Source organism: Armigeres subalbatus, chromosome 2 (assembly GCF_024139115.2).
Source record: "Armigeres subalbatus isolate Guangzhou_Male chromosome 2, GZ_Asu_2, whole genome shotgun sequence".
NCBI lineage: Eukaryota > Metazoa > Arthropoda > Insecta > Diptera > Culicidae > Armigeres > Armigeres subalbatus.
In genome coordinates, this window is record NC_085140.1 from 218,784,302 (window position 1) to 218,797,570 (window position 13,269).

Consider the following 13,269-nt stretch of genomic DNA (forward strand, 5'->3'; position numbering starts at 1 on the left):
TATGGCTGAATATGGCTTAGCAACAGGTTGTAACATTCCTAAGTTCGTAACACCATCACTTACATACATTTGTACATTCACAAATGCATCAAGATATTAGACCAACAGTTCATTGACATTACAGCATAATTCGAAGAAAAGTCAAAGATTTATTTTTTCATTCGTGTAATTTATTTTCTGTTTTCAACAGGTCAGTTTCAGAGGAAGTGACAAATGAAGAAAATATAGTTGAGAATAAAGGGATCCATTCCCTAAAATTCTATGTTTGACCATTCTGTTGTCATTTTCCCTTTATCTTCTCTGGTGAATTAATCTTGCTTATTAACTTCCAGTTTTTTAAACAATGATCTTTGAACAATGTTTTATAAAAAAAAATTAAATTGATTGAGATTTTCAGTTCAAGGTTGGCTCATCTCCGTTTAAAAAAAGATCAATCAAAATAAAGTTATTGTAATTTACGGCAATCACTAAGGTTACACAGGCATCAACCATTAGCTTCAAAAGTTTTTCAATTAACACCCAACAGGCATATCAATTGTTAATATAAATTCCATTCATTGTATTCCGTAGATTAGAATAAACTCAAAACCTTTTTGCAACTGATAAGATTCACGATTTAACCAAATTAAAATTTTAATTGTTTTAAAATTAGTTTTTAATTACAAGTGAACTGTACCAACCACTTAATTTAGTTTCAAATTTGCTTAATTGCTTCTGCAGTTGCTTGCGGCACATCATCAATTGTCATCCGAGAAAATTGCAAGACTTGGACAGAAAGAAAGCACAAACATAATTACGACAGAAGCAGACAGCATCCCGTAAATTGAATTGGCAGTCGTTCACTCTAATTGAAATAGCATGGACGAGAAAATGCCAGAGGCATTATTGGAGGTGTATTCAAAATGAATATATGCATCATCTGTAAGTACATGCATATCATACAATAAGATGGTGATAATTTTCTATTCATATTTCTGAAGCATTCTATTCTATAAACTGTAATTCTATAGAAGAAAGAGAACCTTGACCAACGGGCATTCATCACAAAGAATAAGCTATGCATAACCCTGGTTAAGCCGTAGGTTACATGTTACAAGAAGTTATTTTCAATTTCATTATTAAATAATAAACTAATGCCTCGATCGCAAACTATGGAAAATGGTTTTTCACTTGAATTTAATCACTTTATACGTGAGGTTAATGGTACACGAAATTATGAAAATATGAAAATGCCTAACGTTTTCATGAAACGCTTATTTTGCCGTTTAAAAACAATGAATGTGACATCCCATTTCTGCGCATCATAACGCATCTTTCAGAAAAAAAAAATCTGTTTTTGTCATACGAGAAAAAGCAGCATGTCAATGTATTTTCATGCTCATGCATTTTTTACGGAAAAAGCGAGTGATGAATTGAGTGTGCTGATGACGGTGTGAAGCTCATATTCTTTCCCACATGATTCAACTACTGAATGTGGGGTACAGTTGTCTGAACTTACGTCAACCGTACAGTGATACCAACCTGTCACAGATAGCGCAAGAGATATTCAATAGCATACGTACATATCCCCACCGAATAGTACACAGGGCAAACAAATTTTATCGTTCCTACGGACCGCAGTTGATTGACGTTATTCGATTGTTAACGCATCATAATGATGATTGATCAACCGTATGTCGGATATGACTGCAAAACTAGTTGTCTGTAGATGATAAAAATGGAACGGAAACCCGCAATCCCACGATTGCATTCGATAAAAAACGGCGTTTGTTCGAATTGCTGTTGGTGGCGCTTTTAATTTCTCCAAAAAGTTAGATGAGACGAAAGATACTGTTATTTATTTTTCCCTGATGCAAAACTTAAGAGGGTCGATAAAAATCGTGACTGAGTAAATGATGTTCAGATGTAGAATGCAATCCGTTCGTTCAAATGCTAGAAACGTCGATAAAACGATATGGAGTGGACTGCTAATTCTTTTAAAAGGACAATATTGTTGTCTTTATTTGGGAGGTTTTTAGCCCTAGGCTGGCTCACCTCTTATCTGTTGTCATAATTGCAGAAAATCAGTTGCTATTTTCATAAGAGACAACCTTTTCTATGTTAATTAACACTACAATGGCACATTTTCATCAACTATATTTTTGATTAGGGTAACTGCACCAGTTTTGGCCATGTTCCTAATTTGGCCAGTTTCTCGCATAACTCCGAAACTAAAGCATTTTTATGGTTTTATTAGCTGTAACAAAAGATATATCCCTTATGCTTCTTCGCCGTGGAAACTGATCGATAGTTTTTGCAAAATAAGCATTTTTCAGGGTTGGCCAAATTAGGCACTAAGTTGGCCAAAACCGGTACACTTACCCTAGTCAAATACATCCTATTTGATTGTGGCCCATGCACTACACAAAAGATTGCTCTAATCCACTCTACAAAAGGCTCGCAAATCATCTTCCATCTTATCGATGTATCTTGCCTACTGCGATCATTGACTTGTGACCATCATATCGCTATCTAGAACCATTTTTACCATATTGTCCAGAGGAGCGGCATCCAATTTTTTTACTATGGATTTTGACAGGTTTGCCTGTTCGTTCTTTTCTGGGGGATAAATTTATCCCCCAGTGTCAAATTACCCCAATACTGATTTATTTTGCAATAGTATGTGCGTGAATTTTGAATGTTTACGTTTTTACAGGAGAATATGATGCAAAACGCCCATACCACTCAATAATGCAACATGATACAATCATGAGAAAATAGAAAAAAAATTTAACGAGTTATCAATTAAAACAATTTTACACTCGATTCCATGCTTCAAACTTAAGAATGTTCAACTTATTTGCTCAATTATTTAGAATGCTAGTTGCACAAGGTACTGTCTATGACTTTGTTCGTTTTATATCATTTTCACCCTCGCAATTGTTTATGTTGCATTCGCAGTGCACTCGTATTGGTGATTCAGAAAAGATGTGACAAAGATGGCGTAGCTTGTCATCTCCGTGATATTGTCTGACAATCTGTTTATGTGCCCATCCTACTGCAGTTGCTAAACTATTCGATGTGAATAATGCATGTTTCCCCGAAAGCTGCTGCTATTCATGGTATATTCACCTCCCCCAGGTACCGCATTCCATCAGCAAACCTTCATTGATGGTTCGCAGCACGGTCTAATGAAAGATTTGGGGATAGTCAATCGGTCTAAAGTACGTACGATGTTCTGCCTCGATGCGGCTCAAAATCTCTCTTCTGGTTTTCGGCAATGCCCTTTGAGAGGCACACTGTTGCTTTGGAAAGGCATTGGATATCCACTCGTGACTTAATCCAAAATGAAGGTGTTCTTGTCGAAACTAGATCCCATATTTCCTACATACTTTACTGCTGAAAGTTGAACCGTTCACGTAAGGGCTACGTGCCACAGCCTGATACGTGTAAGCACATAAACGGGAACCTTCTTACGAACGAGCGTTACCTCCAATGGTGGCGGCAGCACTACAAAGAGCAGCTGAATGGCAATATGGCAGACAACGATGGCGGCATGGTGGCGAACCTGGGAGCAGGCGTGCAGGACATACGTTTTCCGGCTCCAGCTCTTCAGGAAATCCAGGGGCACATTGGGCGACTGAAAAACAACAAGGCCCCTGGGGTTAACCAACTACCAGGAGAGCTATTTAAACACGGTGGTGTTTAGGAGGATAAGATTCTGCCACAGGAGTGGATGAAAAGTATAGTGTGCCCCATCTACAAAAAGAACGATAAGTTGGATTGCAGCAACTACCGCGCAATTACATTGCGGAACAAGGTACTCTCTCAAATTTTATGCTGTCGACTAACACCAATTGCAAGAGAGTTCGTGGGGCAGTACCAGGCGGGATTCATGGGCGAACGGTCCACCACGGACCACGGTGTTCGCCGTACGTCAGATACTGCAGAAATACCGCGAATACAACGTACCCACATATCATCTATTCATCGACTTCAACATAGATATAGATATTATATTATTATAGATATTATATTATATTATGATATTATATCATATTATTGTACATCGGTATGTATGGAATTGTCCTTACAATGCCCATTAATATATTTATTAAAGAGATTTTCAGCCCGCAGCTGGCTCATCTCTACTAGAGAATTCATTACATCCGTCCAGATCGATTCTACGTTCATTTTCAAATAATTATAAACACCAATGTTACATCATTAATACAAATTAGGTACATGTTTCCGATATAAAGGATAGCTAAAATAGTAAAAATTAACCGTACAATTGGAAGCTTCACTATATTAACAGCTTTAGATATGCAATGTATCAGTCACGTATGAAACGGAAGCACTGGCTGTACCATCTTACTGACAATCATAAATCACAGGCTGAAAAGAATATCACTAGCCGTCGCGTGACTAGATTGGCCACGTCGCACATATATTTCCAATCAAAAAGGCATGAACCTGTTGCACCACGATTTTAGAAAACGATGAAAAGAATACATAATTCTTGTGCAGCGTGTGCCACAGCAACGACAACTGGGGGAAATAAAGTGCCAATTTGCGTTATGATTTCTTGATTTTTCACTGAGCAAACCTGCAAAATTGAGGAAAATGCGCTTCGAGGAAACATTTTCCTTTCAATTCAGCATAACTTTGAGCATATTTATGAGCGCCAAGTGAAATGTATGATCTAGATTTCACTATGCCATTCTTACAGCGCACGTGATTGTAGCTCTGGGGAATGATAACTGATAGAACAAACGCGAACGGGTAAGAAATGATAAGATACCTAGTTATACAACACTGCTTTCACCTCATTTTTTTTCGGTAATATATGGAATCACACGTGCACTCTATGCCGTTCCTTGTTAAATATATATGGTTCTGTCGTTCTTACAACAATGAAGTAAGCTTTGACGATCAATCCTAATAGTAAACTTATATTTTTTTAACAATTACAATTAAATTATTTGCATCAGTTAGCATAAAATACTATCAGTTTTTCAAAAGATTCACAATTACAGCATATGACGGTTGAGCGGTTGAAGAAATTTTGATTTTGAGATATTGCATGAGTCTGGATTAACACTGCAAGTACCAACCCCTGCAAAAAACGTTGAGCGACAAATTTGCCACGATATATCTCAGGTGTTTTTAGTCCAATTGTCATGATTCTTTCCAGTTACAATCTGTAGGATATCAAGATTTCGTTAATAACTACAGATTGTAAATTTGTACATTGGCCGCTGAGAACCAGCCGGAATATTCCGTTCCACGCTTTGTGCAACACTTGCAAGTCGCAAGTCTTACCGCACTGCTTGTATGAAAGCCGTTCGAATTGAAATCATCAAACATTTTATGTCAAATGAAAATTAACATTATGTTTTATCAATAGTTAGTTTTATCTGTGCTTCCAGAAATCAAATTTGTGAAGATAAACAAGAAAAATAAATAATTTTCTTATACCGAGAAAACACGATTAGAAATTGGATGATTTGTGCAGTTGATAACATTATGGTCACTGGGGGAAACGAAGTTGGATCGCGGCGCAAGTGCGCTGGCCAGGCTGAAAACTGGTAAAGTAATGACGATATATCAAATTTTGGAATTTAGGAATTTAAAATTCAGGATTTATTTAGGGATTTATTTTGTATGAGTCGAAAGTTATTACCTATTTGAAAATCATCAGATTGAAAGCCGTTCGCTAGGGTACGAACAAGTAAAAACGTGAATGGGAGGCATACGAATTTAGGAACTAAGGAGGTTAGAGATTTAAGAATTTAGGAATTCAGGAATCTAGAAACTTGGGAATTCTCGTAGAATACCGTCTCTGAATGGAATCCTGAATGATCTACCGTGGAGATCATTCAGGATTCCATTCAGGAGAATCCCACAAAAATTACTCCTGCAGTTCTTATATGAATTCTTCCTGGAGTTCAACCAGGAATTCTGCCTGGATTTCTTGAAGGAGCTATACAAAGAGATCTTCGAGAGTTTATACATAAATTCTTCCTCCACGAATATTTCCTGAAGTTCAGCCAGAAATTCCCTCTGTGTAGCCCATAGCAATTTCTCCTGCAGTTCCTGCACAATTCCATTCTGAAGTTCTTCCACAATTCTTCTAAGAATTCTTTCTCGAATTCCACCAGAAAATCCGCCTTGAATTCCTACAATAACTCCACCCAGAAAGTTCCTTCAGAAAATCATTCGGGAACTTCTCCGTCTTTGGTTCCATGAGAAATTTCTCCTAGAGACCCTTCAGAAATGACTCCTGAAGCATTTCTAGAAATCCATCCTGAAGTTCCACAAGCGTATCCTTCTTGATTTCATCCTGAAGATTCTCCCAGAAATTACTTCCGAATTCCCCTCGGAACTCATTCTGAATTCCTCCAGGAATTCATTCTGAATTTCCCCAGGAATTCATTCTGGATTCCCCCAGGAATTGATTCTGAATTCCCCCAGGAATTGACTTTGAATTCCCCCAGGAATTATTTCTAAATTCCCCCAGGAGTTATTTCTGAATTCCCCTAGGAATTGATTCTGAATTCCCCCAGGAATTAATTCTGAATTTCCCCAGGAATTCATTTTGGATTCTGCCAGATATTAATTCTGAATTCCCCTAGGAACTCATTCTGAATTCCCCCAGGAATTCATTCTGAATTTCCCCAGAAAATCATTCTGAATTCCCCCAGGAATTGATTCTGAATTCCCCCAGGAATTGACTCTGAATTCCCCCAGGAATTATTTCTAAATTCCCCCAGAAGTTATTTCTGAATTCCCCCAGGAATTGATTCTGAATTTCACTCTAGATCGACTCATGTAAAATCGTCTTAAATTTCTTCACAACTCAAAATGAAATTCATGTCTTTTTCTTACATGTAAACACAGCCCATTCTAGAACGAATCGAACCGTACATGAATCTTACTAATCGGTTCATCCATTCGTAAGTTATATTGCCTCAAAGGAAATGTAAACTCATTTTTAAATGTAGAAAAAAGAAAAGAAGAATATAGAAGAGAAGAAGATTATACATTTTTGCACATACCTACTTTTCTAAAATTTTCTTCAGAGGCTCTAAGAACATGTTTGGATATGTTGGCTTGCTTGTTGGATGTTCGATAAGCTCTTCCACTGTTATTAACTGCGAGGTTTCTAAGCTTCTAAGTTTCTAAGTTATCATTTTTGCATTCATATATAGTTTTATGCCCAGGGAAGTCGAGAAAATTTCCAAAACCGGACCGGGAATCGAACCCAGCCACCCCCCAGCATGATCTTACTTTGTAGCTGTGCATCTCACCGCACGGCAAATGAAGACCTTGCAACGAAATGTTGGTACCGGAATAAACAATTATTTTTCAATATTCATTAGATTTATTTTATTCACTTTTTTGTCATTGAAAAAATGTTCTGTTCTGTTAAATAAAGAAGAATCCGTAACGTATATCACGCGGATATTGGCAATATTCAAACCGCCGCTTCCCTTCGTCACGCATTGAACATCTAAATTTTTTCTTTGAGTATCAACGTGTTATGTTGTGAGTATGTTGTGTCCCACCATCCAGTAACGATATGGTAGTTCTCCTTGGTGACTACAATTTACCACATCTATCTTGGCGCTTTGATGACGATATAACTGCCTATGTGCCAATTAACGCCTCCTCTGAGTCAGGAATCAGTGCTTGCATCGGGCCTTTTTCAAGTTTCGCACATTGTCAATCACAACTCTCGGTTACTGGACTTGGCGTTTGCTGACGACCCACAATTTGTGGAAGTGTGCCGCGAAAGAAAAGCCGACTAACTCGCTTTACTCAGCCGTGGTGGAACAGCAATCTCCGCACCCTCAGGAACAGGTCACGCAAGATGGGGAAGCGTTACTTCAAGTATCGAAGTGATGAAAACATGCTAGCGGTCTGGAACGCAATGCTAAAAATGATCCTGTGGGTTTCTGGACTTACGTAAAAAGGCGTCGAAAATCCAACGATGTGCCGCGAGAAATACGATTCCAAAATGCAATCGCCAGCTCTGCCGAAGAATCAGTCAACCTGCTGGCTGAATTTTTCAAAGGTGTTTATAACTATAATCAGCCATCGGCGTGCTTGACAGAATAATGGAATATGATCTGCATACGCCTCTCATTGAAGTGTCAGTGGAAGACGTGTTTAGGCGGTTTTCAGATTTAGATTCTACTGAGGGTTCTGGTCCGGATAGCATTCCACCGTTATTCATCAAACAATGCACTGAAGCACTTGCTTTGCCAGCATCTATAATCTTCAATCGCTCTTTCTGTACCGGAGAATTTTCAGAGTTATGGAAGGTATCACTCCAATTCATAAATCGGGCACCTTATACGATGCAGGAAACTACCGTGGAATTTCGATTCTAAATTGCTTTTCTAAAGTGCTTGAGTGTTTTGCCCACGATGCTTTGTATAGAGCCGTAAGTCCAGTTATTGCCGTGCACCAGCATGGGTTTGTGAAATGCAGGTCTACAACAACAACTAATCTGATGTCTTTTGTGAGCAGTTTGAAGAATAAGATGGACAAAAATCAACAGGTCGACACGATTTACATTGATTTTGCAAAGGCATTTGATAAAGTACCGCACAATTTGTTGGTTGCCAAGCTGCGGAAAATGGGTCTTCCAGACTGGATAACTGTTTGGTTGCGATCCTACTTGACGACACGCTACGCTTATGAGAAAGTTCATGACTGTGAATCATTGCGGTTTGATATTCCATTGATTTTGCAAAGGCCTTTGATAAAGTACCGCACAATTTGTTGGTTGCCAAGCTGCGGAAAATGGGTTTTCCAGACTGGATAACTATTTGGTTGCGATCCTACTTGACGACACGCTACGCTTATGAGAAAGTTCATGACTGTGAATCATTGCGGTTTGATATTCCATCGGGCGTTCCACAAGGACTTAGGACCGCTTCTTTTCGTTCTATTTATAAACGATTTGTGTGAGCTAATTCAATCCGAAAAGTTGTTATACGTCGACGATTTGAAAATATTCAGAACTGTGCTCTTGCATTTAGACTGTTGTGTTATTCAACGTAACCTTGATGTGCTGCAAGAATGGTGCCAAATTAACGGCATGAATATAAATGCCGGGAAAAGTAGGATTCTATCGCCACTATCACCTCTAAGGCTTTTGCGTTACTCTGGTTAACAAAGAGGATTGCTAAATCGTTTACCGATATTCTCAAATCGGTATATTGCGCCATAGTCCGAAACGTACTAGAATACGCGGTGCAAGTTTGGGCACCGTATCACCGGACGCAGGAGGACCGCATCGAGCGAATACAATGATCCTTCGTCCGGTATGCTCTAAGAAACTTGCCGTGGAATGATCGGGTTAGACTTCCTTCTAATCTAATCTAATCTAATCTCATACTTGCGCAGCCAATACTTGAAAGCATCCTGGAAAATGACGGTTTTCTAAATTCCGTCATTTTTCTTTTCATACGGCCAGGCCAACTACGCAGTATGTACCGCAGAGATGATTTCTAGATACTGAGCGACTTCAGAATTTGTAAAATCTTCAAGTCGATCCATACCATGAAATCGAGGGGAAAGGAAGAAAGCGTGGACCTCCCGTACCAAACGCTTCCTGTTAGTATAAATAGTAATGAAATATAATATTAATGAATTTTTCGTTGGGAGCGAAGCTATTTAAAAGTTATGAAATGCTCCATTCGGCAAGTGATGGTTGTCGTCGTGTTCAGAATAACTATGTTCACTATAAATTAGAAAAGAAGGATATCATCATTAGTAGACGGTAACGTCAGCTTCTATACTCGGTGACAGATGTGATGACAATTCTGAAAATAAATAGAAAAGAATTACTAGCACAACATTAGAAGATAGGACAGTTTAGTGATAGTCATGTTATTTTTGAAATGCTTTTCCAGACTTCGATCAGAAATCAGAAGGGGTTTAATCCTTGATTTCAATCTAAGAAAAACATTGCAGGGCTATGAGTATTACTATTTGTGGTGGGGAAGCATCTAGGAAATTGGAAGGAAGGATTAGTGTAGTATTTACGTAATGACTTATCGAAAATTTCATAAGTACTACAGAATTGGAAATTGGGGAAGGTTTTCGTTGGGTCAGGATTTGCCTGTAGCTGGCAATGTGACCGTGGTAGATCTTACCCCGTAACACACCACGTAAAGGTGTCTACCCAGCATTACGGGAAGGAATGATCGGGTTAGACTTCCTTCGTATGAAAACCGGTGCAAGTTTATGGGACTCAGTACCCTGACATCGAGGCGTGTATTTCTACAAAGGGTTTTCTGTTTTGACCTGGTGAGGAATGTGATTGACTGCAAAAACTTATTGAGACAAGTAAATCTTTACGCTCCAAATCGTTCTCTACGACGCCGCGCAGTGCTCTATATCCCCTCACGTCGCACCGCATATGGCCATCATTATCCACTGCTTAGTTGCTGTAGACATTTGAATGACGTGAGCGACTGTTTCGATTTTAATATTAGTAAGACTACGTTTAAAAATAGGTTAAGGTTACTACTTTAAGTTACAGTCTGTGCAACAATTATATGCTGAAGACGGTGGACAAATTATTAAATAAACAAAATCGCCATACTTTTAGAAACGCGTTAGGTTTTGTTTTTTATTTATTTATTCATTTATTTTGCTTATTTCATCTGACTGTGTCGTCTACATGAAAACTTAAAACTAAAGGTCAGTTGATAAAATATCTGTTTAGCCGTTGACGAAACGCGGATGAACTGATGTTGAAGTCGAATTGGTCCGACACCTCGTTGAAATGACGGATCATAGCGACAAAGTAGCTATTGGCAGCATAATTGGTGTTATGCCTTTCTTCGAAGATCAAATATCGAGGTCGAAGGGATCGTGAGGGTGTATACAATGGGATTTTTTGCCAACAAATCTGGCACGTCGTACTAGGATAACAGAAGTTTGGCGATGAAAACGGCTTGCGCAACGTTTCTCCGCTTACCAAGAGCAGACTACAGCGATCAGCATACGGTGGTAAATTCAGCGGGTCCGTCCATGGGAGATGGTGCAGGGCATATCGTACGAAGCAGTCCAAACAGCTTGATATGGATTCCAGACAGTAGAAGCAAATTCGAGTTGAGAGTGTACCAATGAACAGTATAAGGCTTTGTAGCATAAAGGATCGCGGAATTCATTTGAGATTTTAAAAACAACACCAAGCTGGCGATTCACTTTGTCGATCGTAGTTGAAAAATGACGTCTGAAAGTTAGCCTGTCATCCAACACGACGCCCAGATCTTCAACATAATCCTCACGTTGTAAAGTTGTACCTGCGATACTATAATCGAAAACCACGGTTTCGGCAGTGCGATGAAAGCTTATTACGTAACACTTTGAAACAGCCAGGACCATCATATTACGCTCACACCAACATTTGAATAAATCCAAGAGCTTCTGCAATTCTTGGCAGTCCGCCAGATTTCGAATAACGAGGTATAATTTGAGATTGTCTGCAAACATTAACAGCAGGCCTCCACGCTGCAGGATAAAAGTTACGTCATTCACGAAGAGCGAAAACAACAATGGACGCAGCGTGCTTCACTGGGGACTCCGGAGCCGTTCGAAGAACAGTGGGATGAGTTGTCGGGGCCGAGCGAATATCCTTAGGACATCCGTCGAATTTCTCTCTTTAGCCAACCTGAATGCATCGGGCTCCCCCATTGCACCCATATTGACGGTCAGCTTAGGTCCCGTCAACATGGACTTACCCGGCACACAGTGGACCCCAACCTCAAATCAGTCCGTAACCCACGAAGAGCGAAAACAACAATGGACCCAGCGTGCTTCCTTGAGGACTCCGGAGTGGGATGAGTGATCTCCAATGATGACGGTCACTTGACGTTGCACTAGATATGATCGAAACCAGATGCAGAGTGTAGTAGAGCAAACCATTTTTTCAAGTTTTGCAAGCAGTATGTCGTGATATATTCACTTTATCATTATCTGCTTGTAGTTAAGTATACACGACATCGACTTGGAGCTTTTTGCCCATATTATCCATACAATATGATGTAAAGCTGACTAGATTCGTTTCAACGCATCGACCCGAAAGAGGCCATGTTGATACGAACTGATGTAGTTTTTGCATGAGGCAAACAGTTTTTCGTAGATCAGTGACTCGAACACTTTTGATTCCACGCCAAGAGAAGTAATGCCTCGATAGTTTCTCACGTCGCATTTGTCTCCTTTTTTGTACACCGGACACATGGTAGAGCACTTCCATTGAGCAGGAAACTTTTGCTGACGGAGTGATAAGTTGAAAAGCATGCACAGAGGGATAGCCAAGATATCGGAACACTTTTTCAGAACCGCTGATGGAATGACAGGGCCTAATGAAAAGGACGATTTTATCCTTTTTATCGCCGAGACAACCATATCAGTTTCAACAGTAAAAACATCCATGCTAATAACATTGTTGGGTACATCTCTCGCTGCTCTTACGATGTCTGCTTGAGATGGCACAACATTGGAAAAGACGGTCGAAAAGTGTTTGGCGAAGAGATTGCATTTGTCCTCGGCATTCAAGGCATCATTGTCAAGAAACACTCTTGACGGTAGTCCGATTTCTTTCCTTTTTGTATTGACGAACGACCAGAATCCCTTGGGATGACGGCGAGGATTATGCTGCATGCGACACACATACTGCTTGTAAAGATGCTTGTTATAGCGGCGATAACAATTACTGGCGATTGAGAATTTTCTTTTAGTGATAGCACAACGTCGATTAGTCAGGGCACGAAGAGTCCTAGCATGTTCCCGTATAGGCTTTAAAGTCGATGAATAGATGATGTGCGGGCACGTTGTATTCGCGGCATTTCTGCAGTACTTGGCGAATGGCGAACACCTGGTCCGTGGTGGAGCGTTCGCCCATAAAACCCGCCTGGTACTGCCCCACGAACTCCCTTGCAATTGGTGCTAGTCGACGGCATAAAATTTGGGAGAGTAGCAATGTGATTGCACGGTAGTTGCTACAATCCAGCTTATCGGCCTTTTTGTAGATGGGACACACGACACCTTCCGTCCACTCCTGCGGCAAAACATCCTCCTCCAAAATCTTGGAAATGACCCAGTGCAGCGCTCTAGCCAGTGCCTCACCACCGTGTTTAAATAGCTCTCCTGGTAATTGGTCAACTCCAGGGGCTTTGTTGTTCTTCAGCCGGCCAATCTCCTCCTGGATTTCCTGGAGATCCGGGGCCGGTAAAATTATGTCCTGCGCGCGTTCTCCCAGCT